The 25,436-nt window shown below is 39.3% G+C and overlaps 1 pseudogene; it reads left to right on the forward strand.

The window, feature by feature from the left end:
- Positions 1–22,903: 22,903 nt before the first annotated feature.
- On the forward strand, positions 22,904–24,599 carry LOC105076016 (dynein regulatory complex protein 9 pseudogene; annotated as a pseudogene).
- The last annotated feature ends 837 nt before the right edge of the window (positions 24,600–25,436 follow it).

Genomic DNA, 25,436 nt, shown 5'->3' on the forward strand with positions numbered 1-25,436 from the left:
TGGAATTGCTGGATCATATGGTAGTTCTAGTTTCAGCTTTTTGAGGTACCTTTATACTGTTTTCCATAGTGGCTGCACCAATTTACATTCCCACTAACAGTGCATGAGGGTTCCCTTTACTCTACATCCTTGCCAACATTTATTATTTGTAGAGTTTGTGATGGTAGCCATTCTGACAGATCTGAACTGATACATCTTTCCAACTGTTTATGTCATCTTCAGTTTCTTTCATCAGCATCTTATAGTTTTTTTAAGTACAGGTTTTTTACCTCTTTAGTAAGATTTGTTTCTAGGTATTTTATTCTTTGTGATGCAATTATAAATGGGACTGTTTCCTTAATTTCTCTTTCTGAGAGTTTACTGTTAGTGTATAGAAATGCAACTGATTTCTGTATATCAATTTTGTATCCTGCAACTTTACCAAATTCATTGATGAACTCTAGTAGTTTTTTGGTGGCGTCTTTAGGATTTTCTATCTATAGTATCATGTAATCTGCAAACAGTGACAGTTTCACTTCCTTTCCAATTTGGATGCCTTCTATTTCTTTTTCTTGTCTGATTGCTGTGGCTAGGACTCCCAATACTATGTCGAATAAAGTGGCAAGATGGGCATCCTTGTTCTAAGGGGAAATTCTTTCAGATTTTCACTGCTGAGTATGATATTAGCTGTGGGCTTATCATATACATCCTTTATTATGTCAAGGTATATTCCTGCTATACCCACTTTGTGAAGAGTTTTTATCAAAAGTAGACATTGAGTTTCATAAAAAGCGTTTTCTGCAGCTATTGAGCTAATTACATGGTCTTTATTCTTCAATTTGGTAATGTGATGTATCACATTGAACCATTTGCAGATTTTGAAAAATACTTAAATCTCTGGGATAAAACCCACTTGATCATGATGTATGATCTTTTTAATGAATTGTTGGATTTGGTTTGCTAATATTTTGTTCAGGATTTTTGCATCTATGTTCATCAGTAACATTGGCCTGTAATTTTCCTTTTTTGTAAGATAAATTGTCTGTTTTTGGTATTACGATGAATCATAGAGTAAGTTCAGAAGTGTTCTTTCATCTGCTATTTTTTGGAATAGTTTGAGAAGGATAGGTGTTAATTCTTTAAATTTTTGGTAAAATTCACCTGTGAAACCATCTGATCCTGGACTATTGTTTGTTGGGAGGTTTTTTTTTTTTTTTTTTTATTACTGATTCAATTTCATTACTGATCTGTTCATCTTTTCTATTTCTTCCTGGTTCAGTCTTGAGAGGTTGTACATTTCTATGAATTTGTCCATTTCTTCTAGATTGTCCATTTTATTGGCATATGGTTGTTTGTAGTCATCTCTTAAGACCTTTTGTATTTCTGGGCTGTTGGTTGTAACTTCTCCTTTTCTTTTCTGATTTTATTGATTTGGGCCGTCTCTTTTTTTCTTGATGAGTCTGGCTAAAGATTTATCAATTTTGTTTATATTTTCAAATAATCAGCTCTTTGTTTCACTGACATTTTCTATTTTTTTTTTAGTCTATTTCATTTATCTCTAATCTTTATGATTTCTTTTCTTCTACTAACTTTGGGTTTTGTTGGTTCTTCTTTTTCTTGTTCCTTTATGTGTAAGTTTAGGTTGTTTGAGATTTTTATTTCCCAAGGTAGACTTTTATTGCTATAATCTTCCCTCTTAGAACTGCTTTTGCTGTGTCCCACAGATTTTGCGTCATTGTGTGTTCATTTTCATTCTTCTCCAGGCATTTTTAAAATTTGTTCAGTAGCCCATTGGTTGTTTAGTAGCATATTGTTTAGCTTCCACGTTTGTCTTTTGCAGTTTTTTTCTTGCTGTTGATTTCTAGTCTCATAGTGTTTGTGGTCAGAAAAAATGCTTGATATGACTTCAGTTTTCTTCATTTGACCGAGGCTTGTTCTGTAGCCTAGCTTGTGTTCCTAGACTGTTCCATGTGCACATTAAAAGAATATATTCTGCTGCTTTTGGATGGAATGTTCTATATATATAGAATGTTCTATATATATATAGAAAAATACTTGAATCTCTGAATCTCTTGAATCTCTTTTATATATATAAAACAGATACATATATATCTGTTAAGCCCACAGGTCTAATGTGTCATTAAAGGCCAATATTTCCTCATTGGTTTTCTGTCTGGATGATTGGTCCATTGATGCAAGTGGGGTGTTAAATTTCCCTACTATTATTGTGCTGCTGTTAACTTCTCCCTTTACGTCTGTTAATATTTGCTTTATGTATTTAGGTGCTCCTATGTTGGATGCATGTATATTTACAATTGTTGTATCTTCTTCTTGGATTGATCCCTTCAGCATTATATAGTGTCCTTCTTTATCTCTTGTTACAGTCTTTGTTTTAAAGTCTGTTTTGTCTGATATAAATATTGCTAACTCGGCTTACTTTTGATTTCCATTTGCATGGAATACCTTCCATCTCCTCAGTCTGTGTGTATTTTTAGATCTGAAATGAGTCTCTTGTAGGTAGCATATATATTGGTCTTGTTTTTATAACCTTTCAGCCACTCCATGTCTTTTGCTTGGAGCATTTAGTCCATTTACATTTAACTATTGATAGGTATGTACTTATTGTCATTTTGTTAATTATCTGGGGGTTGTTTTTGTAGTTCTTTTTTGTTTCTTTCTTGTTCTTTTGTTTTCTTCCCATGTGATTTGATGACTATCTTTACTGTTATGTTTGGATTTTCTTTGCATGTGTATATTACAGATTTTTAGTTTGTGGTTACCATGAGGTTTGTATATATAAATATATATATATATATAAATATATATATATATATATATATATATATATATATATATATGTATAATGATTATTTTAAGTTGCTGATCTCAATTTCAAACACATTTTAACAAGTCTGAATTTTTATTCCTTTCCCCTCACAATCACTGTTTCTGACATTATATTTTACATCTATTTGTTTTGTTTATCCTTTAACTGCTTATTGTGGATATATATTTTACTACTTTTAACATTTTGACTAGCTTTATGTGTGGTTGATTTACTACCTTTACTGTATATTTGCCTTTACTGATGTGTTTTTTCCTGAGTATTTTTCATGTTTCTAGTTGTGGCCTTTTCTTTTTCTCTTAGAGAAGTCCCTTTAACATTTCTTATAGAGCTGGTTTAGTGCTGAACCCTTTTAAGTTTGCTTGTCTGCAAAACGTTTGATCTCTATATCAAATTTGAATGAAAACCTTGCCAGATAGGCTATTCTTGGTTATAGGTTATTCCCTTTCATCACTTTTTAAAAAAAAATTAGGTTTATTTACTTGTTTATTTAATGGAGGTACTGAGGATTGAAGCCAGGGCCTCATGCATGCTAGGCATGCACTCTACCACTGAGCTATACCCTCCTCCTTCCCTTTCATCACTTTAAATATGTTGTGTCTCTCCCTTCTGTCCTGCAGAGTTTCTGCTGAAAAGTCGGTTGATAGCCTTATGGTAGTTCCCTTGTACTTGTTGCTTTTCCCCTGCTGCTCTTAATATTCTCTCTTTACCTTTAATTTTTGCCATTTTAATGATAATGTGTCTGGGTGCGGTCCTTCTAGGATTGATCCTGTTTGGGACTCTCTATGCTTCCTGGACCTGGAAACCTGTCTTCTTTCCCAGGTTAGGGAACTTTTCAGCTATTATGTATTCAATATATACATTTGTTCTTTCTCTTCTCCTTCCAGGACCCCTATAATATGAATGTTAGTACAACTTGATGCTATCTCATAGGTCTCTTAAACTGTCTTCATTTTTTAAAGTCTTTTTTTTCTCTTTTTCTGCTCACCTTCTGTGATTTCCACTACTCTGTCTTTCAGCTTGCTGATCCATTCCTCTGTATCATCTAATCTACTATTGATTTCTCCTAGTGAATTTTAAAATTTCACTTATTGTATTCATCATCTCTGGTTGTTCCTTATGTTTTTTAACTGTTTGTTAAAAACATCTAACTTCTAGGGGCAGAGTATAGCTCAAAAAAAAAAAAAAAAGGGAAAAAATGTCTAACTTCTCACTCTATTTATCCATTCTTCTCCCAATTTCTTTGAGCATCTTTATGATCATTACCTTGAACTCTTTCTCAGGTGGGCCTATCTCCACTTTAATTAGTCCTTCTTCCAGGGTTTTATCCTGTTCCTTCATTTGGAATATGTTCCTTTTTCACCTCATTTTGACTAATTTTCTGTTTTTATTTCTATGTATTTAGTAGGTTGGTCCTGTTTCTCAACATTGGAGAAGTGGCTTTTCATAGGAGACATTCTCTGTATCCCAACAGCACACTTCCCCCTGGTCACCAGAGTTACAAGCTCTAGGGGCACCCCCTGTGTTGCCTGTGTGGATCCTTCTGTTGTGGTAGGCTGACTGTTGTGGGAAATCTGGTAGGTGCGGCTGTCCTTTGGTCTGGCTGGTTGACTAGCCCTGCCTTGTGTGAAGGCTACTGGCCACTGGCTGGTAGAACTGCGGCAGGTCTTGGAGCTAGTGCTGGCTCACTAGAGCCTGGTTCTGGGGTGGGTGGTTGCAGGGTCACCATTCTTGGCTCTAGCATCAATCAACTGGTGGGTGAGGCCAGTTCCTGACATGGCTGGTTATGGGTTTTGCAATGTCCCCAAAATGGTACTGGCCTGCTGGTGAGTGGGGCTAGATCCCAGGGTGGCTGGTTGAGGAGTCCAAAGTATCTCAGATGTTGGCCTGCTGATGGGTGGGAGGGGCCTGGGCCCAGGGAATCCCAGGGCTAGTGTCTGCACCTTGATGTGTGGGGCCAGGTCTTGGGCCTTCTGGTGGACAGGGCCATGTCCAGGAGCAGCTGTGGACTCAAGGGGTCTTAAAGCAGCCTGTCAGCCACTGAGTGGGGCTGTGTCAGTGCCCAGCTAGTTAGTTACTTGACCCTGAGGTGTTCCAGTACTGGAGCCTACAGGCCGGTGGGTGGAGGCGGGGCTGGGTCCTGGAGCTAAAAAGCTAGAGGGAGGATTCCAAGATGGGTCTTGCCAGTACTGGTGTCCACATGGTAGAATGAGCTCTCCAAATCAGCTGCCACCTGTGTCTGTCTCCAGGGTGAGCTCCAGTTGCCTTCAGTCTGTCCAGAAGACTCTCTGAGATCAGCAGGTGGGTTCTGACCCAGGCTCCTTTCAAATTACTGCTTCTGCACTGGGTCCCAGAACATGTGAGATTTTGTGTGTACCCTCTAAGAGTGGAGTCTATTTCCCACAGCTCTTTGGGTCTCCTGAAAGTAAGCCCCACTGGCCTTCAAAGCCAAATGTTCTGGGGGCTTGTCTTCCTGGTGCAGGACACCTAGGCTGGAGAGCCCAATGTGTGGATCAGACATCTCACTCCTTGGGGAGAACCTCTGCAATTGTTATTCTCCAGTTTGTGGCTTGCTCACCTTGGGGTATAGGTCTTAAATATATCCCAACTTTACCCCTCCTACCCATCTCTTTGTGATTTCCTCTTTTTATCTTTAGTTGTAGAGGTCTTTTCTGATAGGTTATGGTCTTTCTCATTAATAGTTTCTCTGTAAATATTTGTAATTTTTGTGTGCCCATGAAAGGAGGTGAGCTCAGGGTCTTCCTACTCTAGTGTCTTGGGAACTCCTTGGGTCTGAAATTTTTTATATTTTTAAATTGCAAAGTACTTTATATTAGTCTTTTTTTGTTTGTTTTTTATCATGTTATCTAAAATGCTCTGTGGAAACAAATGACTTAATGATACATGAACCAGAAAACTAGAAAAGACATATTGTTATTTTTTAACCTAAATATTGCAAAACTGAGCCTTAAAATTTATGAAATTTATTTCAGGAACTATCCAACAGGTATATAAACAATTATAGAACTTCTTCAGAACATTAAAACTTGATAAAAGTTAGGATGCTTGAGGTATACCTTTAATGTTCAAAACTAGTACTTTAATATGAGACATCAAATTCCACAGCCAAAAGTGCTCAATCTAGATTAATCTGGACAATTTCTTCAAGAGATCATGTTATTTATCAGTAGTATGTATAATTCAGTGTATTGCACACATCTTCAAAACAGTAATAATTTTCTATAGAGGGACGGCATTTGCACAAGCTGAGAGTGTGTAGAAGACATACTAATTTACAACCATTGCACTTAACAGCAACTTGAGAAACATGAAAACTACAAAATTACCTTTCTTTTTAATGAAAAGGAAAGACAGAGAAGTTAATTGACTATTCATTCGCTTAGTATTTATGGAGTAGGTATAGAAGGCAAGGCATCAATGATCAACCTATTTTGAAGAAAAACCCTGCCAACATTGGGAAGATATTACTGGGAAGCCACTAGGATACAGTCTGTCCTTCATATTCGGTGGCCCACTTTAAAAGTTCTGTACTGTTACAGGCACCAATAAATACAGGCATCTGAGACTCTCAGGGATGGGGATACGAGCTTTCAGGTGAAGTGGGAAGTCACTACTCTGAAACATTGTGAATTTAGTAGAGGGAGCCATTGACAAACTATTTTGCAACTGCACGTGCTCATAAGATGAGGTATCATTAGGAAAAGCCACATAAAGCTGTTGCAGCTGTGTTATATAAAAAGTGGGGACAATTTAATAGAAAATGTCATCCTTTGCAGAATGTTGATTGCCTATTTTTTTCCATAAAGCCTTCTCATCAGAGGGGCTCCAGCAGCTGTGAGAAGGCATCCTGTCACTGATGTTCCCAGACGTCCTGGTGTACAAAGCTCTCCATGTGCTGTTTGGCATCTAAAACATTCTGCTTTTTTTTTTTTTCCTTCATACTACACTATAGAACATGGAATATTTTCTCCTTGTGAAGATGGAACAAGGACTAGCTTTTTGACACTGGAATTTCAGTATCAACAAGCAGAACATCTGCTGAAGCCATGAGGTGCTTTTTTTTTTTTTTTTTTTTGCATTCTGGATCAAGGAACCCTAAAGCTATAAGATTCTATAATTCTGTAATGTTAAGGGTTTCTTCTTAACAGATGGCAGTCATTACAAGTTACTTCAGGGCATAACTCTTCAGAGGCTAAGATGAAAATGTGTCCCACGCAAAAAAAAAAGAAAAGAGATTTGATGGAGAAGAGGCAGGGTCAAGTGGTTTTTTAATCATGTTAGAATTCTCCAACTTGAAAGTTCTATTTTCTCATAATTAGTTTTAGAAAGGTGACTTGGTCATAAATTTTACATCATAAAAATCACGGGGCTTCAGAAATTTAATAGCTACATGTCTTCCCTGAATCCAAAATAATCCCATAATTCTTGTCAAATGCTTTACATTCAACAATTTAGAGTTTATTATAACTAAGAGGATAATGGTTTGTGCTATTTGGGTGTATAAAACACTGCAAACTAAATATATCACGCATTGCCACAGCCCAAAAATCTTGTCAGTGCCGTTCACATAGTGGGTATTCATTTGTTCATTAATCTGTTCCTTCCACAAATATCTACTGAGCATCTCCTATGTAGTAGGTACTGTTCTAGGTGCTGAAGCTGCAACTGTGAGCAAGAGAAACAAGAATCTCTTCTCTCGTGAAGCATACCACCCCTTGAAACACACACATACACACACATATACACAGGTGTTAAATGAAGGAGAGACATACTATACAGGTTGTACAGTGTGATAGACATATTTTAATGTGGCTTCCATGATTCTTGTCTCCTGGTATTTACACTGAAGGGTGGCAGAATATGCCACCCCAAGATAGACTTTTTCCCCAGAAAGATTATTTTATTCTGATTATTTTGAGAAACAGCAGACACAGAAGAAGCTCTGAAAACAAAATAGGAATTACCCTTTTGTAAGGGACATTTATGTTTATAAAGAAAATCCCCCATTTGTAAGGGTACCTTCCTCGCTGTACCAGAAAGAGAGGAGAACTAAATCACAAGAAACTCTTATTAATGTAGAAGACACTGACTTAAATCTACATAACAAACCTTATTCTTGTTTACCTTACTTTTTCAATCACCTCACAATTGGCCTCTTCTACACACTTCTTTCTTTTGTATTTAGCTGAAGATAGTATTCAAGCCTGAATTCTAAGCCACTTCTGAGAGTTACCCATTTTTCTTTGGTTATCTCTTATGTCTACATGAGGTGTACAGGTTAATAAACTTCCGTTTGCTTTTCTCTTATTAATCTGTGTTCTGTTACAGGAGCCCCAGCTGAGAAATTAGAAGGGCAGAAGGAAAATTATTTTTTCCACCCCTACAACACCCCTAATCCTTCCCATTGAGTGTGGGCGGGATCTGTGACTTGCTTTTAACCAGTTCAATGTGGCAAAGGTGGTAGGATGTAGTGATCATGTGAATACATGATGACATAAGCAAGTATGTCATTTTGCTAGTTTCTCTCTCTCTGTTTCCTCCACTGAAGAATTACACTGCTGATGGGGTTCAGGACAAGCTACTCCAAAATATGGCACCTTGGCTATTGAATAGTTTGAGGTGAAGGAGTTTGCAAAAACAGTAGAAGCAAGAAAGTCACTCTGACCTTCCCCCACTAGCCTCCTTCTCTAAAGCAGGTTATAAAATCCTCATGTGAGAGGTGCCCTCCCTATATGCAGTGGAAAGGAGCATCCTTATCTACAAAGATAAAGGGACCCTTGAAAGAATCTGAACAAACAGGTCTTGCTAAGTTTCCCCCAGTCTACTACACTTAACCTATCATATTCCTCCACAACTGTCCACTCTCCATCAAACTTAGCATAAAAATCCTCAGGTCTCACTATTTCTTCAGCCCTTCATTCCCTATGAAGGCTCTCATGTCATGTAAAAGTTATGTTAAATAAATTTATATGCTTTTCTCCCATTAATCTGTTTTTGTCAGTTTAATTTTCAGACCCCAGCCCAGGATCCTAAGAGTCAAGGAAAGCATTTTCCCCTCTTACACCACCATGAATCCTATAATCTCAAGGAAAATAATTCTGCCAATAACCTGAGGGAGCTTTGGAGCAGATCCTTTCCTAGTTGAGCCTCTGATGAGAACCCAGTTCTGACTGACATCTTGATTGCAGCTTCATCAGACACTAAGTAGAGACACTAAGCTGTGCCTGGAATCCTGACCCACAGAAACAGTGAGATAATCAGTGTGTGTTGTTTTAAGTTGCTACGTTTGTAGTGTTTTGTTACATGGCAGAGATCATTAATACAGAGAGAACTGTGGTCTTGCTTATGGGTCATAGAGATAATTATCACTCTAAAATATTTCAGTCATGGATAATTATGTTCTGTCTTCTGTAAAAAATTATTTTTAAAAGCATTGCATCATTGGCTCAAATACTGTTTTGTGCTAATATGTTTGTCTCGTTAATCTTTGTGACCTACACTCATCTGATGAAATGGGCCAACCATATAGGACCAGCCTTGTCTTTACTGAATGAACTAATTTATAGATAAACCTGTGCTGGTCTCATTTCTGTTTCTCAATCAGTGAGCCCAGACAATGGGTCCATCTACATAGCTTAAGTATAAATAGCTCCACGTGTAGAGACCAATTTACCAAGAGCTTTTACTAGCCTCATCTCTCATAGTCCTCCCTCGAAGTGAGTTCCCCACTTTTACAATGAGGAGCCTGAGGCTGAGAGAATTGACAAACTAAAATAGTATCATTACATTAGTAAGTGGCAACGGTGGGACTCAGACCACCAAACATCATCAGGAAGACAACATGTTGTTCATTTCATTCTGCCACGGCTGCCTGTGTAGGAAATTGAGCGCCCCGTCCCTGCAGTCCACCCTGAGTGAGCGGAACCTTAAGCCAGCACCAGTGCTCTCCTTTCAATTAGAAACGGCTACAAGCAACATGTAAACAAAAGGGAATGAACAAAAGGGAACATCTCCTCCTTCAAGTAACGGATTTAGTCTGAACCATTTGCTGTGTTCCAAGCACTATGCTGCGTACTGGGAATAGCAGAATGAGTAAGAACTGTTGTCTCTGCCCTCCTCTCCACCCCCACCCCCCATCACTACCACCACCACCAGGAGCTTTTAGTCTAGGAGACAGACTTACATGATTTCAGTTTGATGTGCTGAGTCCAAAGAGAGGGCACGGACTGTGAGGGTACTGCTGGACCACAGTGGGCCAATGAATCTACCGATGGCTTTCAGGGAAGTCTTCTGACAGGAGAAGGAGCCTTAGCGGAGGTCTGCAAAGTCAAGTGAAGTGTCAGTTATGTGTTTCAGGCAAAGGAAATTAGTAGGCAGGTTACGGGAGCAGGATGCAACCTGCAGAGGACAGGAAAGTTGAGTGTTAATAATAAATGAAGCATGGGGCATGAAGTAGTCAGAGAGTCAACCATAAAAACCATCGCTTAAATTGCATGTGTGCCTGCCATACGCCAGGTTCTGTGGTAAGACCCTTACCAACAGAAAACAATTAAATTCTAACAACAACTGAGGTAAGCATCATTATCATCTTTGTTTTTCAGATGAGGAAACTGAGGCTGGGAAGTGTTGAGTCACTGGCACAAGTTCCCACAACTAATAACTGGCAGAGTTGACATTTGAACCTGTTTGATTCCAAACTCTTAGCCAAATCCTACACTGCTCCTCTGGGTAGGAGATGGGTCTGAAGAACATGGTACTTCATCTTAGTCAATAGCAAGGGTCATAAAACTTTTTGTAATAAGGGACCAGATCATAAATATTTCAGGCTTTGTGAGCCATATGGTCTCTTGCAACTATTCAACTCTACTGCTGTAGCGGGAAAGCAGCCACAGACAATACATAGACCAATGAGCGTGGTTGTGTTCCTATAAAACTTTATTTACAAAGGCAGGCATCATAATGGATTTGGTCCATGGGCCATAGTTTGCCAGTTCCTGATGAATAGGAAACCATTAAAGGGTTTTAAGCAAGGAATGGATGTGATCAGTTTTGAATAGTGCTGTTCTAACAGTCTGGTTCATGCCAGAAATGCCCGCAGGCCATCCCAGTCTAGATGAGATGGCTGGTTTTAATAAGTGTCAGCAACTGGGGCTCTGTCTCCACATACTTTCACTTCTCATTCATTTTATCCCTTTATTGCATAAATATTTATGGAGGTCCCATCATGATCCAGGCACTGCTTAGGCACTAGGGATATAATAAAAACCAAAAATAAAGTGGTTTCTCTCCTTCTAGTGCGAGGAAGACACCTACAGACACACACAAGCAAATAGATACCATAGGTTAGGTTATGATAAGTGTTAACAAAGAGGAAATAAAATCAGGGATAGACAGCACTGGGGAGGCCAATTTTATATGAAATAATTAGGAAAATCACTCTGATAATGGGATGTTTGAACAAAGACTTGAAGGAAATGAGAGAACTATATATATATATCATATATATAGAGAGAATTATATATATTATTATATATTTTAATACATATATATATAAAAGCAAGTTTGAAACCCAGTATACTGGGACCATTTAAGAAATAGCAAGGGCATTGATGTGAGTGAGGCTGAGTAAAGATGAGGGGTGTGACAAGATGTTAGATGGGTAGCCAAGAGTCAGATCAGAATAAGGTCAATAGAGGGATATTTAAAGAGTCTGGGGTGTAGTTTAAGGTGTGACTTTCAGTGGTGGCCAAACTGGGATTGGGGAAATTTTGTCACATAATAGCTTAGAATTGGTAGACACAGGGTCTTTAAGGAAGCCTTGGTAAGTACATTGTTGTTTGGTAAGTGAACTGTTTTCCAGGAGAGCAGACTGTTGTCTCAGATAAATTGACTTGCAGGAATTTCCTGGAGCAAACAGTGAAGCTATTTATTGGTTTATAGTCATTGGTTTATAGTCTTATCTTTCCTGGGAGAGGTTTTCCTGTAACAAATAACTAAGACATGTTGACACAGGTGGTCTCAGTTCTTCGTCCCAATTGCTGTGTCACGTTGATGTAAGTGGTCACGTCTCACATATTTAAAGACATATTGCATTATGATATGTGTAAGCTACATTTCAAAGCGCAAGAAAGAGACCCCGGTGGTAATATTATACAGAACAACTATGCTGGGTGCTTTTCATGCACCATCCAATTTAGTTTTCACAATAACCCTACCAGTACTACTTTTCAAAATTATAGATGAGAAAACGGAAACTTGGAGAGTTGACGTGCCCACAGGCACATAACTAGAAAGCGAGAGAGACAGGATTAAAATTCAGGGTCTTTTTCCCTCCGCAATCCATATGCTAAACCACTGCAAAACATTGCCTCCTATAAAGCAAAAACAAAAAGCAGCACATTTCTAATAGTTAAATTAATTAAACAAGGAGGTCATCATACTGATGTGGCTCTGATGCCACGGAGACGCCTACCTAAGCCTGAAAATGCCTTAAAGTTACAGAATTGAAATCGAGGGACAACCAACCACAAACAGCCACCAAGGCGTTAAGCTGTAGCCAATCAATAATTTACTTAGTTTGCGTCTGCCTTTTTTTTTCTTTTTAATAAAAGTCTCTCCCCCAGCTTCTGTCAGTGGAGTGCTCCTATTTCTGGTTTGGCACTGCCTGATTGGAATAGATTTTCATTCAACTAAACTCTTAAAATTTGTATGTGCCTCAGTTTATCTTTTAAAACCATATTTAAAGGAAACTAGCCTGTGATTTTGTGAAACTGCTCAATCCGAGGTCTAGAAATGCAAATTATCTAGTAGATATGAGAGGAGTTTGAGAGGAAACTGGTCTTCCTCATAGAAAGAAGTGCGTTGTTGCTGTTTGGAAAGGAAACGATCTTTCCTCTTCTACCCTTTGGAGTTCTCCATTGGGACTCATGTAACAAGACAGATTAACAAGGGAAAAGCATACACATTTATTTAATGTAAGTTTTACATGACTCTGGAGGCTTCATAAGAAAATGAAGACGTGAAAAAATGCTTAACCCTGAGTGTTTCTCTGCTGGGTTGGATGAAGAGCGGACATTCATTTATAGAGAGGACAGGACAAAGCATATGAGGCAAATATAGTGAACTGGGGGCAGTTAGCAAGGCCTGTTCTTTTGAATTCCTCTCTGGGCCCCTCCATCTTCAGAGATAAGGATGCTCCTTTCCTCCAGGTGAAGGAGGGCACCTTTCACATGAGGGTTCTGTGACTTGCTTCAGGGGAAGGTCAAAGTCCTGACTTCACCTGCCATTTTGAAGATTCCTCCAACCTGAAATATTCAATATGCCCAGGTGATGTATTTTGGGGTAGCATTCCTGAATCCTGTCAAACAAAAATACTAGGGGATATACAAAAATTGAGCAGGAAAATGCCATCTGTTGTTTGTTTCTGTAGATCATAGAGGGAGGGGTAGGGCCTAGCAAGGTTAGAAAACACACACACACACACACACGCACGCACGCACGCACGCGCGCGCGCTAGGTAGTCCTTTGTGGAGCTGAGGCAGGGGAGAGGATAATCAGAATGCAGTGTTAGATAAGAGGAACAATAAAAAACAAAAATAGTAATAAATTAAAATAGTACATAATAAAACAACAGAACATAAATGATAATGTATTATAGCTTTACAGTGTGCTCAAATCTTCAGACATATCTCATTTAACCCTCACCTTCACTCAGAGAGGTAGGGATTTTTGTGATTCCCTACTTTCCAAATGAGGAAGTTGAGGCACTGAGCTATTAGTACCTCACCCTGGTCACACAGCTACCAAAAACCTCAAATGGGGGCCTGCCTAGGCTCAATGCTACGCCTTTCAAATATGAGGTCAGGTGTGCCCTGACTTTAGACATGAGATGTGAATAAAATTTTCAGAAACTGAGGCTCTTCCCACAGAAGTCAACAAGTTCAAATACGCAGCTGCATTGATGCGTTTTAACCTCCGAAAACATCAATCACCAGAGGAACCACAGGGGCAGTCTGCACCTTGCATTTCAAGTACAGCTGGAAGGTGATTTCAGCCAGGGTTTTTTAATCTAAAGCAAGACAAGGAAGCGGGGATGAGCCGCAAAGTTTAATTTAGAAAAAGGGTCACAAAAGGAGACCTTTGCATCCCTGTGGGGTTTCCTTGTCTGTGTCTGGAAATGGGGAGGAAAGAGACCCGGAAGGGAGCTCTGCGTGTGACATGAAGGACCACAGCTCAGCGCTTCAGAAGACATCTTAAAGGGATACATTTCCTCCTGCAGGGCGAGAGGGGGTAAGAAGAATAGCAAACATTATCTGAGTGTTTACTGCACACCAGGCACTGGCAGGGTCCTAAGTGCTTTACATACATTATCTGATTTGATCCTCACAACACCTCTGATGAGGCCCAAGCAGAAAAATTAACCCTGCTTTAGAGAATCAATGGAGAAACACAATGCAACTTAAAGGGAACTTAAAGGAGAGGATGACTGCTGTATTTATACAAAATAAAATTAGGAAAATAAAGATCAATCTCTGTTGCTTATAGATTTCTATAATTGCTGGGGAAAGGAAATGAGAGGAAATTGTACCACACCCTCTGCTCCCTCCTCAAATGAACTGTATTTCTATCAGATCAATGGTTAGTGATTTTTTTAAATAAAAACAAAACAAGAGAGGTACAAAACAAAGCAAATAAAAAACACCTCAAGGTATCTAAATTGTTTCCAGATAAATGAATGTTCTTTAAAATATCTAAGCAATTATGGAATAAAATCCATAGAAACCATGGCAAAGAGATATTTTTCCCATATGAAATCAATCCTCACCCAAAGGAAAGGAAATGTGAAATGGAAGAGCATTCCATTTTAAAGAAAATCAAGAAGCAGCCAGAATAACAAACTATAACCTAAACGACTATCAGCCAAATGCAGTGTAATTTGAACCTAAACAGGGGTAGATGCTAAAATAGACCTAAAATTCTGCAGCTATTAGGAGGTAATTGATAATAATTATCAAGGATGTACCATATGCCCCCAAATGTTCTAAGTATTAACTAATTTAATCCTAACAACCCTGTGAGGAAGGTACTGTTATTATCCTCATTTAGAAGCAATGAAACAGAGTCACAGAGAACATAAGTAGCTTGCCCAAGATCACACAACTACAAATTATTGGAACTAGAGTTTGAACAGAGCACAAAGCTCTCCAAAAATAAGTGGCACAAGAACCCCTTGCTTAAAAGAGCAAGTTCTAGTGCAGGGCTGGGCTGGGGTGGGGAGCCTCTTTAAAGCTACTGTCTGGCACAGAGTGGCAGGGGAGGTAGTCCTATGCAAAACATCTTCCAGAAAGAAACAAATGGTGAGTCTGGCAGCAAGGGGGAGCGGAGAGGCAACCGACTTGTAGCTGTCAGTCTTTAGAGAGGAGCAAATGCCACGTCATCGCTCAGGAAGCCTGTGGCACAGGGGTTTTACCGCAAGACTCCCAGGCTGATCTTGTCAGCCTGAGCTGCACAATCCATGTAAACCCATTCTGAGAGTCTGCATTTCAATCCAAGCAGGCTGAAGCCTCGTGTGCCCTTCTCACACAATTCTTCAGCCAACAAATGGTCTATAACACAGGTAGCTTGTTTTAAATATAGTTTTTATATTGTTGAACCCAAAATAGACTGTTCACAGAACAAGGTGGAAAATAAGGTGGGGAGGTGGGCAGTGCAGGGAACTCTCCTTCATGCCTCTAGTCAAAGACATGTAATGTTTAAATATAACAAAATGAAACTTTTAAAACCTGAGAAAAAACTGTGAGAAATTTTAAACAATAAACTTAGGGTGGTTGATCAAAGTCTGGAGACCAGTACTATGTCAGTTAAAAAAAAAAAGACTGTATAATCCTGGCTAGTATATCTGTATTTAATATATATATAAGATGGATTTTATGCTTACAATTGTTGATAGTGGTTTACCATACCATAACCTTATGTATTTCTCTATACAACTATATATAGATATAAATCTAATCTTCACAGCTCCATGAGACACATATTCAGAAACCAGCCCTATCTTTAGAGTCAATGTGTAATAATAATAATAATAATGGTAAACTATAAATAGTTTATTTCATTCTCTATAATATATGTAACCTGCTATATATATACATGTATATATATATGAGATATATATATATGTATATATATATGATATATATATATATATATATATATATATATATATATATATATATATATAATGACACAGTCATCCCTTGGTATCTGTGGGGGATTGGATTCAGGACCTCCATGGATACCAAAATCCACAGATGTTCAAGTTCCTTATAATTGGTCCTCAGTATCTGTGAGTTCCTCATCTTTGGATTCAAGCAACCACAGATCAAATAGTGACTTCGATCTGCAATTGGTTGACTTCAAGGATATAGTGGACACCATGCAGTGGACACCACTGATGCTGGACGCTGTTGCTGACATAGTCTCAGTGACTGGGAGGATGCCCTAACATACCCTGTGTCAGAGTCACCGAGTTACTCTCCAGTCTCAAATTCCTGGAGGTGGGTGCACAACTCCATGGTGGAGTCTGGGTTGTGGTCATTGTAGGGAAGCAAAATTTGTCACCCCAAAACATGTCTCTTTAGCATGTGGATTATTTTGAGCTGAAAATAATCAAGGCTCAAAGGGTTCAGGAAGAAGCTTTGACCTTCCCCTTAACTGCTTAAAAGAATGTAGATAGAGGACCTGATGTAGAAAGGGAACTGTCACCATAGATAACTATGGTATGAACTAGGTGAGTAGACAGGGAGGAACCTAGCTAAGTCTGTTTATTAAAATTCCTCTTTGTGTCCCATTGTCCCTGCATGGCCCAGCAAACATTTACTTAACAAACTTTTGCTTTTCCATCTCTGTATGAACTGCCTTCTTCCCCTTTGAAGTCCCAAACCACTACCTCCAACACCCTCTTGTCTTTAGCTGAAGGTGGCATTTAAGGTGAGGGTCTCAGCCATTTGGGGGACTTACTCATTTTTCCTGGGCCTCTCCTATGTATACACGTTATTAAACTTTTGTTTGATTTTCTCCTTTTTATCTGTCTCATGTCAACTTAATTCTTAGACCAGCCAGAAGAACTAGAGGAAAATTTCTTCCTCTCTAACACCTGGCTACCCTGGGGCAGAGAGAGAGAGAGAGAGAGAACAATTTCAACTTCCCTAATGTGAGGCAGGGCTCTGCATGAAATGGAGGATTCCCACTGAAGGAGAGCAGATTTTGCCAGCCCCAAATAGGCCTATTTGGTACAAGGATTATCTTGAACTGGTTATTTTTAAGAAACAGCAGACACAGGAGAAGCTCTGAAAACTGAGTAGAAGTTACCCTTTTGTAAGAGACATTTACATTTATAAGGGAACTCGCCTTTGTGATCATGTCTTCCTCTCTGTACCAGGAAGAGGAGGATGACTAAATCTCTAGACAGCAATGGAAAAGGCAACAATTTAAATCTACATAATAACCATACCCTTATTTACTGCGCTTTTCCTGATCATCCACCATAACTGCCCGCCCCCAACATCTTCTTTTGTCTTTAGCTAAAGAAGGAATTTAAGGTGGTATCTTGGGGCTACTTCAGGGAATTACTCAGTTTTTTTCTAGGTATTATCCACGTAGACAGGAGGTACACACATTATTAAACTTCTGTTTGTTTTTCTCCTGTTAATCTGTCTGTTATTATGAGGGTGGAGAGCTCAGCCAAGAACCTAGAAGGGTAGAGAGAAAATTATTTTTCCTCCCCTACACCAACAACAGGAAGAGGCTGAATGGACAGCAGCAATAATGAAAACTGTCCATTACAGCATGTCCTAGCGTAGGGGCTGACAGCGTAGCCACTAGAGTCAACACACTAAAATCAAATCCTGTCCAGTACTTGCCAGCCCTGTGACTTGACTTCTCTTCTTAATGGAGGTTCCACCTGAGAACTAAGCTCTAAAGCAATTAGTGGATGCAATGCACTAATTTCTCCCCTTTGTACCTAGAATGGTGCTAGGTGTGTGCCCTCCTTGGAAGAACTGAGAAAATAGTCACTCAAATCTTTTTTTCTAGGGCTGAATTCTCTTACTAAATCCCTCATGAGGGTGGCTACAGGTGAGATAAATCATTTACCGTTTCTATGCCTGTCTTTCTATTCTAACTTCTAATGTGTGAGTAAAAACTTTACCTTGGTCATATTTTTTTAGAGGGGATTTAATGAGCTAAGACATGGAAAGCACTTAGCACAGGGGACAATAAGAAATGTCACTGTTATCAATAGCACATTCACATTTATTTTTTCCACTTCTTTCCATAATAAATAGTAAATAGTTGAGGGATGAACAGATGTATGGCTGCTGAAAGATGGTCAGTAGTGGTGTGCAAAATTAGAAACAGACAGGAGGCAGAAAGACTGTTTGGAACTTGCTGGAGGAACAACAGAAAAAGATAAAGAGGTTTTGAAACAGGGACAGTAGTGAAAATGGAGAGGAAGCGGGTTTCTGAAATGTCGCTCAGATGGTTCCACAGGACTTGGAATCTGACGGGGCATGGGGAGTGGCGATAACTCAGAGCTGTGGACTTGGAAGACTGAATGAATGAACGGTGGTGCCATTCATAGAAAGGGAAAAAAAATTCCATGGAGAGCTAATGAGCTGGGTTTGGGACACTTGGGTAATTAATTGTAAAAGAAATGGGAAAGACTGGATACTGAATCAAAAAGATCTCTCATTAAACTCAAAGAATCATCCAATCAGGATTGAATCCAAAGCATTTCAAGCAGAGGGCCACATCTGGTGGCTTGGTTGTATGGTTGCAAGTCACAGAAACAATTGTAAGTACCTCAGGGAGAAGAAGCAGGAGGGTACAGACATTTATTTTTGTAATATAGGAAAATACTGTGGAATTAATAGGGAAGAGTATAGCAGAGCCTCAGAAAGAGATTAGAGTTGCCAAGGAAAGCCATCGAGTGGGCAGGAAGATGTTTCCTGGTCTTTTTCTTGGGTTGGCTTCCTTACTCTTTCCTTGAAGTTCAGCCTTTTTGGCTACCGAGGGCACATGCTGGGAGGTGGCCCTGCCACCTGCAGCAGATGTCAGTCCAGCCTTCCTTGACCCCTTTTTGTCCTTTGTGTGAATCCCTTAGCTTTGGTATACTTTCCCTGCCAACAGTTAGCACCTGTGGCTCTGTTTACAGGCTTGCCCAGGGAACTTGCACATCCTGTTTACTGGATGTAGCAGAAATGGAAGTGCTGAAGAACTTACATTCCCCCACTCCTAGCCATTAGCTAATGATAATGGCTGAAGGCATTTGAAGTCCAGGCTTCCTTGCCTCTCTAATCATGAAAACTCCAAGGCATAACATATCCTAGGATTCTGCTGCAGGATTAGATTGAGTTCCCCTACCCTTTGTGGGACTATTGTTTCCTTCTTTTTCCTACCCAGTTTCCATCAGTCCCTTACTGATATTTCCTGTGAGTACTTACTTCACAATTTATTTGCAGATGTATCCTCATTTCAGAGTCTGCTTCAGAGGAACCCAACTATTGCAGTTTTGATTGTGTCTCCCCAAAAATATATGTTGGAAATAAGGTCACTGCAGATATAATTAGTTAAGATGAGGTCATTATGGTGGACCCTAATCCAATAGGAAGGGTATCCTTCAAAAAAAGAGGAAATTTAGACATAAACAGACATACACAGAGGGAAGACACAGAGGGAGTGGACGGCCATGTGACTGAAGTGATGCGTCTACAAGCCAACAAAGGCCAAAGATTTCTGGCAAACACTAGAAGCTAGAAGAGGCAGGGAAGGATTCTCCCCTAGAGCCATCGAAGAGAAGATGGCCTTGATTTCAGACTTCTGGCCTCCAGGATGTAAGAGAACAGATTTTGGTACTTTGTTATGGCAGCCGTAGGAAACTAACACACTAATCAGCAACAACTTGCTCCCAAGTTTTTACATCTCTTCTCTTTAAGAGATCAGCATAGACTGACAATAGATTCTCTCAGCTCCTATTCCAAGTTCCCAGGGTATAGATTCTGAATGAATCACCCCATCCTTCAACTGTACCTAGGGGATGGGGTAGCATTGCACAAACAGCAATGCTGTGATTTAGAGGAAACAGTTTCCATACAAAACGGGAGCACTGCTTGTTCCATGGAATGGAGAGACATCCCCAAAGGTGCCACTACAAAGACATTTCTCAGAATGGAATTTTCCAGTCCTTCATACAGTCCTAATGACAAACTGGCATGTATCCAACAAGAACTGCTGAAGGAGTTTGGTTATTTTTTCAAATTCAGAAGATGTTCCAAATTTACAGGGTTTCTGAAACATGAGATTTGAAAAAGCCTCAAAGTTGATTAGTGTTGCCATTTTGATTTCCTGATTGGGCTTCTCAGTGGCAACAATGCATGCCACAGAATAACATTAATTCTGAATGAACAACAAACCCTGCTGTGCACTGAAACATGAAGTCAATTTATGTCAAATGTTGTTTCACAGAGTTTGAAACATAATAAACAGAAATCTTACCACTATATCTAAGACTTGACTTAGCAGAATAGTGTTTTATCTTTAAAACCAACTCTAAAAGAGAGAAGAAAAGAAATGGAGTTAGGGGAAGTTTGTTTTTTCCTTCTTGTGACTCAAACTGGGAGCAGAACAGTCTGCACACTGGCTCAGAGGGTGAATTTCATTTCCACTATCTCAGCAGCAGCCAATTTGAACCTGATTCAAAGTTGATTGTTTTCAAGCAGTTACTAGTATACATGTATTCATTAATGGACAGACACTGAGCCTCATTTTTCTTCTACTTCTCTGCTAATCTAGTTATGAAATGTGATTTTCAGCAATCTGAACATGTGTGCAATGAGATGAAATGCAATTTGCTTATTTCAATATCCATCCAACTTTTCTTTTTAAATAACATTTATTTTCTCTTTTAGGGCAGAGGAATTTCAAAGAAGGGAAGCTGGCCACTTGAAGTTTCTTCCTGAGCACAGATAGGTGGCTTTCTAACAAACTGGCTAAACTCTTGACTGGTTAACATTGCAGTGTTACTCAGGAGCAGACCCTGCGATGAAAATTTCTATGCAGTTCCTGTATGAAGGACGAGTTCCTAGGGGAGCCTGGCAAGAGGAGGAAACAGAGCAGTGAGAGAAAGAAAGCAAGCAAGGGTGTGACTTTAGGCCAAGTCCTGCCCTTAGCCTGATCCTGAGTGAGTTACACCTCAGAGTTTGTGCTGTTTCCAGGCCAATAACTGGGTTGTCTTACTCCTGCACCAGTGAGTCACTGGATAAGGGTTACCAAGTGCTCTGATGTGGCTGTGTCTCCCTAAAATTCATATGTTGAAAACCTAATCTCCAAGGTGATGGTATTAGGAGGTGGAGTCTTTGGGAGGTGATTAGGTCATGAGAGTGACACCCTCCTGAAGGGGATTAGTGCCCTTATAAAAGAGACCCTATAGAGCTCCCATGCCTTCCACCATGTGAAGATACAAGAGGCCTACAACCCAGAAATGGGCCCTCACCTGATCATGCTGGGACCCTGATCTCAGACTTCCAGCTTCCAGAACTGCAAGAAATAAATTTCTGTTGTTTCTAAGCTACCCAGTCTGTGGTCTTTGGGTATGTTTTTATAGCAGCTGAAACAGACTAAGATGAGGGTGGGAAGGGCATGTGAACTCCCAGGAACTTCCAGCTTTCTTGTGTTGTAACAGCAGACCCAGTAACCTGAAGGCAGGCCTCAAAAGACAGTTACAGGTGTGTGCTGTTAGAAGCAAAACATGCAGAAACTATTAGAATCGTGCTTATAAATGGTAAAAGGAAAAAAAAAAAAGAACATAGAGTAATTTGAGGGGCAATGGATATGTTTAGAACCTTGATGGTGGTGATGGTATCATGGATGTATGCATATGTCCAAATTCATCAAAATGTGCACATTAAATATGTGCACTTTTGTATATTAATTGTATCTCAATAAAGCTAAAAAATAATAAGAAATGGTAAAAACGGGGGATCCAGCAGTATCCTTGATGACTTCTTAATGCCAGGTAGCTTTTAGTTGATCTCATTAGGGCAGAAAGTACAGTTGACCCTTGAACAACACAGATTTGAACTGCGTGGATCCACCTATACACAGATTTTTTTAAATAGTAAATGCTACAGTACTACATGACCTGCAGTTGGTTGAATCTGTAATTTATACATGAATCTTTCTTTCTTTCTTTCTTTCTTTCTTTCTTTCTTTCTTTCTTTTCTTTTTCTTTCTTTTCTTTCTTTCTTTTCTTTCTTTTCTTTCTTTCTTTCTTTCTTTCTTTCTTTCTTTCTTTCTTTCTTTCTTTCTTTCTCTTTCAACTTTTTTTTATTGATTTATAATCATTTTACAATGTTGTGTCAAATTTGTGTAGAGCACAATTTTTCAGTTATACATGAACATGTATATATTCATTGTCACATTTTTTTCTCTGTGAGCTACCATAAGATCTTATACATGAATTTTCAACTGTGCAGAGGGTTAGCGCTCTGAGCCCCCAACATTGTTCAAGGGTCAACTGTACAGCTTTTTGGTTCAGCTTCTCCCCAGGCTTAGGTGGCCCATTTTAGCCTTCTGCATGACAGCCCCCATGCCTAACCCAGACTCCTGGGTCACCACATGTCAGCCTGGACTTCGGTGTCCTCCATCTTCACTAATATGACAGGGTGGATCCAACATAGACTCATTCTTTTCCCTTTTTTAATCCAAAATTTGATTGGTTCGTGGCATAGACTTAAATGAAGGCAAAAACCATATCTTCTACAAGACTGCAAACTTAAAGTTGCTGAAATCATTATTTGAGACAATATATAATGTTTTAAACATCAGGGAAAATTTTCAAGTCTATTTATGAAGCATATTTATTAGTGAACATGTATTCAGAAATTCCAGTTAATAATAGCATATGTATATATGTCTCTTGTCATGGGCATCATATATTGACTCATGCATGATGAAATCTGAAGAGGAAATATAGGATTATTTTTCCATAGCAAACTTCTCATGGGCTGCTACAATGCAATCAAGGGGAATAATCCGGAAGGCCTACAAATACCATCACAGTGTCCATGTAGAATTGCTGTAACTTGGCAAGAGAAGCCCAAGCTTTATCCTCAGCTTCTCCTTTCCTTGCAGGATTTATACCTGCCTGGGCCTGTCTGGAATCCCAAGAAAGCAGTTAGAGAAGTCTACTTCTGTGAGAGGTTGATTTGCCTCTTGGGAAAGACTTTCCATGAGGAAGAAGAATCATATGGGCAGAGCTCGGTTAAGGGCAGTGAACAGAATCTGAGGGAAAAGGAAAATTCTGAAAAAGCAGTCAGTTACTCCAGTCCTGCCTCACTCCTCCACTCCAGCTCTAAGGAACTCATGCCTAAGCCCGTGTCAGGAGGCTCTAATAAAAGAATGAATGAAGAGGTAACATCTAAAGACATTGACATGGTAAGACATCAGCCATGTTAGTTCCAACACCTTTGCTGGGGATGACAAATGGCATAGCATTGTTGGCTCATTCCTTCCACGCAGCCTAGGGGCTCTTTCTGTCACAATTTATAATCTGATGATCTAAAGCTATCCCTTTCAACCTAGGAGATAAAATATGTTGTGTTTAGAAAATACCCTCCAAATGACAATCCATGACCAACGGCCCTGAGCAATGTGACCTCAGAGGGACACCATTAGAGCAGGGTTCAGTTATATTGGAAATGAACACCTCTGTGCAGACTCTGTGGGACACACCAGTGGCTGCAGGAGTAGCAGGCCTGTGGGTGGGTGGGCACACACTGCTATTTATCATCAAGGGAATGTGCAGTGAAGGAAGAAATCATTTCCTAATTTAACTGCTTGAAGGAAAAATGAGGAGTGATAGAATTAAGGGTATACAAAAGACATTCACAGAGTTTTGCCTTCTACCATGTGAGGATGCAACATAAAAACAGCCATCTGTGAGCCAGGAAGAAGACTCACCAGACGCTGAACCTGCCAGTGCCCTGATCTTGGATCTCCCAGCCTCCAGAACTGGAGGAAAAGGGAAGAAAGCATATAAAATCTCTTTAAAAATGGCTACTTAATGTCAGAAAAGAACAGCAAATTGAAATACAGAGTTGAAATGAGTATACTGTTTACCTCAAGGACCAGTTGCAAGAGATGAAGGCAAAAACCAGCGAGGAGAATCACTATATACAGAGAAACACTGAACTGTGGATTTCACAGATCCAGGGGAAAAAAGTAACAAAACAGAGGAACTCTTGCTGCATAAGATTGAGAGTGTAAGGTTGAAAACTGAAGAAGAGAAGTAGATTCATACGGAGATTGAAATATTCATTAGAAAGGAGATGCAGAAACTTGAGGAGAAGCTAGAATTCTGAAAGGAGAAATCTGACAAGGACACAGAAATGAAGGAGAAGAGACTGAATGCTCTCAAGGCTGCAATGGCCAGTGACTTAGCACATCTTTAAGACCTTGCAAAGATGCTAGGGGAGTTTGAACAGATCACTACTGAAGATCATACAGAAAAGGAGACTGGGAAGAAGACAGAACAGGATGGTGTGGAATTAAGCAGCATCATAAAGCTCCAGGCTTGGTGGCAAGGCACTGTGATACAGAATAAAATGGGTGCTTTCAAAGTAACCAAGAAGACAAAGATGATAGCAAGGAGTCAAAAGGCAAGAACCAGGACAAGCAGAGAGGTAAGAAAAAGTAACCAAGTTACTTCTATCTTTTCCCCTGGTATTCTGGGCATGGAAAGGAAGACTAGAAGGGAGCAAGATAACTCATTGATGGGTTTTCCCATCAAAGATAACTTCATTTATAGGTTGTTTCTCATTTGAACATTCTCAGATGAGGAATTTCACTTTTCCTGTTATATTAGTTTTCAAACCCTGAATTATGATTATTTGAGTTAGAGCTTCTTCATATTGGGAAACAATTTGGCTGAGCAGAAGTGTTTCTAGAAGACTTGTGAAGATTTCTCTCCCTCTTTCACACCAGAAAATAAACAGTTCATGGGGTTAGTTACAATCATGCATTAAAACTCCAGTGATTCCTATAATGTCTCTGATTCTGGTTTCACTCAATTTGTCTATAGTGAAAGAACTCTTAGGAGCAAAATGAAGTGTTCAGTAGGAATTACAAGATGATGTTTATAAAATATCTAGCATAATATACACACAGTAAAGTTTTAATCAATGTTAGTTTGAAAAAGGAAAAACAAGATCTACAGAGTTTAAAGAATAATTATATATCAAGCATTTGCATAAAAATAACAGGACATCTGAGTTCTATTATTTTTAACCACTCATGTTAAAAATAATAAAACAATGCCTATGTCTAAGAAGCCCACTGTAGCCCATACATATATATATATGTATGTGTGTGTGTCTGTGTGTGTGTGTGTACATATATATATAAAATGAGAGAGAGAGAGAGAGAGAGAGAGAGAGAGAGAGAGAGAGAGAGAGAGAGAGAGACTGGCTCTCTGTGAATCTGTTATGTGGTGGATTACATAAATTGATTTTAATATTTTACCATTTCTGCACTC

Source organism: Camelus bactrianus, chromosome X, assembly GCF_048773025.1.
Source record: "Camelus bactrianus isolate YW-2024 breed Bactrian camel chromosome X, ASM4877302v1, whole genome shotgun sequence".
NCBI lineage: Eukaryota > Metazoa > Chordata > Mammalia > Artiodactyla > Camelidae > Camelus > Camelus bactrianus.